This window comes from Thunnus albacares, chromosome 18 (assembly GCF_914725855.1).
Source record: "Thunnus albacares chromosome 18, fThuAlb1.1, whole genome shotgun sequence".
Lineage (NCBI taxonomy): Eukaryota > Metazoa > Chordata > Actinopteri > Scombriformes > Scombridae > Thunnus > Thunnus albacares.
In genome coordinates, this window is record NC_058123.1 from 25,049,650 (window position 1) to 25,052,731 (window position 3,082).

The 3,082-nt window shown below is 38.1% G+C and overlaps 1 long non-coding RNA gene across 1 annotated transcript; it reads left to right on the forward strand.

The window, feature by feature from the left end:
* The first annotated feature begins 548 nt into the window (after nucleotides 1–548).
* On the forward strand, nucleotides 549–2,878 carry LOC122968905. The gene is made up of 3 exons (XR_006398908.1): nucleotides 549–891; nucleotides 2,347–2,430; nucleotides 2,631–2,878. It is a non-coding gene; the product is annotated as an uncharacterized LOC122968905 (long non-coding RNA).
* Nucleotides 2,879–3,082: the final 204 nt, after the last annotated feature.

Genomic DNA, 3,082 nt, shown 5'->3' on the forward strand with positions numbered 1-3,082 from the left:
CAGCGCTGCCATCTAACTCCATGCTGAATTTTTGATGGGACTGAATAAAGCCCCTCAAAAACTGGAGAAATATATTGACCTCCTTCATCTAGAGTACTTGCTGATTCACATGACATCCATCAAATTCTAATAGCTTAGTTGCATAATATTCTTGAAATATTGTCATTAAATTCATATTATTCCATACCAAATTCATGTTTTTTTAAAACGATCATCTTCTCGGTTTTCCGCTGATTACAGTGGCAGGAAATGATGTGTCACTTTCTTACTCCCTCAGTTTCCCCCTGGGCAACATTAAAGTTTCATCCCATGTAATAAGTAGCGATTTCAAAGGAGAATGTCATGTAAGTAAAACAAAAGAAAATGGTGACAGGTCTGTGCTGAAACACCTTATTTCTCCGATCCTTGGATCTTACGGCATAGTGATCCCGCCAGATCTTTACTTTGGTCAGCCTAGGGTGCAGCAGAAACAACACCAACAGGAAAGAAAACCATTGATCAGTGGCTAGAAGTTAAAAACGTCCATAAGTCATGCTGGACAGTCTGTAACTGGGCAACAACTGATCTGGGATCTGGAACCAAAACTTGAGTAGCATTGTTTTGCCTCGTTGGCCTCAAGGTATGACAGGCAATTTAAGGGCAAAGGCTCTGATTGATAGGGTTCCATCTCTCTTTTGGCATATTATCAATCTTACGTCAAAATAAATTGCCCTCCTCTCAATCTTCATTGAACCATGTGTGTCTATCACTAACTCTATCAGGACCACATGCTGACTATTCAATTGATCTGCATCACACGGCGTCTGTCTGTAGTTTTATATGCAAAAGCTGACAGTATGAGCAAGAGGAGGGGAGCAACACAATGTATAATGACCTTGGATGAGCAACCTGGTAAATATCAGTGAACACATCTCCTCACACACTGACAAAATTCCAAATCATTTATAATTTTGCAGGCAATACCTACATGTCTTGTGAGCAAGACTAGCCCTGATCCGGGAGCATCATACTTTGTATCGTGGTCCTCAATAACCTGGATAACCATCTCAGAGATTAGTTATAGGAAGAATATTGGCAATAGGGTCAGGCCAGATGGTACTCTTCTTCGTGTGGAAAAAAAAGACATGTCAGGTGCCTGTTAAAGATATACTACGCAGGATTTGTTGCTTGGTGTTTGTAAACACACACCATTCAAAGTTTATGTAGTAAAACACCTGAGTGGGATTGTAGAGGTACCATGAGTTGGCTTTCCAGGACTATGATATATGGTATAAGATCAGGGCTACAAAGAAATGTAACTTTTAAATTCAATATTTAAAATTTGGTTTTCAATTGATCATCTCTCTTAACAGTCAATATTTGCAAAGAGGACTGTTTCTGCCTCATGCTTTGGGGTGTGTAAACCCATAAGAATAAGAATAAGAACAACCATAAGAATGCAAGTATAACAGTCATATTCAGCCTCTCCTCTCCTCACTCTTTTATTAGCAAAGTGCAATGGGACACATACTGTATACCGTAGGCAGCAGACATTTTTAGATGAATGCTGCTGTTGCTGATTAAAATGAAAAACAGCAAATTTGATCAGCTGTTGCTAAATAACGTTAGCTAATTCTGTAATGACTAAAATGAAAAGTTTGGTTGTTCTCTGGTAATGTTTTCTCTGCAGAAGGTGTCTATATTCACACAAAGATTGTGAGTGAAACGACCCTGAGTGAACTGTATGTGGACTGTAGTCCAACAGTTCTTCTCTAGAGAAATGATCGGCTGATCACCTCATGTTAAACTTTGATTCATATCAGAATTTTAACCTCATCAGTTTAATAGTTCTAAATCTTTGACCTTCAGTATTTGGAGTAAGTCAGATACAAGAATGTAGATACAGAATAGTCAGATACATATAATTAACATTTTACATGATATGCTGTTGATTTCTTTTTCAGGCTTGAAGCTACAGGTTGTCAACATTAATTTGGCTGCCACTAAAAACTGATGTGTTTCTGAGTTGTTTGTGTTTTCTCTCTAACACATCTAATGTAAAGAAATACCAGTGGCACCCCCTGCATTGTTACAGCTGGATTTGCAAGATCACAACTTTATAGATGGAAAGGATGACTTCTCAGATGGTTTTGTGTAACAAACCATCTGGTGTGTCAGGTTACCTGCATTAAGGTGATATGAATTTGTAATTAAGTGGTATAAAATGCATTGATTATGGTGTTAATTGGTATCCATATCAATAAGCTACATCAGGGCCTCCAGCAAAGTAGATTACTGTGAACCTGGGGTGTGAACACAGAAGTGCAATGTTTGTGACCCAACTATTCTATTTAAATATCTTCATAGGGAAACAACACACAGTGGTAAAGCCTAGAGTGTGACTCCACAGGAACCTGTGCTGCTTGTGCTGTATTAAACACAGACTCATCTGTAAGTCCTATTACTTGCATCAAAAGAGCATTTTGAAATTTTGGGAAATATGCTTGATTGCAGTTAAACCTACAGTCAGATAATCGCCTGTACAATACAGAGATACACCAAGAATATTACAAAAACTGTAAGAGGGGGGAAAAGCGGGTCTGTCAAATATGAATGAATGAATGAATATGTTTCTCCTGGATTTTGTTCAGGTTGTTGACAGAATTCAAACCAGGCAACCCCACTATGAGGACAAGACTTTTGAGAGGCTACATGAGGTTACTGCACCAAGATATTGTTTGCTAACTTCTTTTTTGTTAAATGAACAAAGTGGAACTTGTACATAATAAAGCTGTGTTGTTGTGGGCTTTTGTTGTTTTGTTGTTGCAGTTTCCCCTGCTTCCAGCCTTTGTGCTCAGCTATGTAGGCTAAAAACATCTTGGACCTACTGTACCTTACAACATGACATACAGATTACCTGAAATCCATACAAAACACTGTTCAATTAACAAAAACTGCAAACACAATGATCACATTGTCTTGTGAGATCACAGACACCAATGAAAAACAATAATTTGATGGATTTGATGTGCCATTGGTTTGACTGGAGCAAATGGCACATCATCATAGTAAGGCAAAAAGGATATTCACATTACAGTTGGAA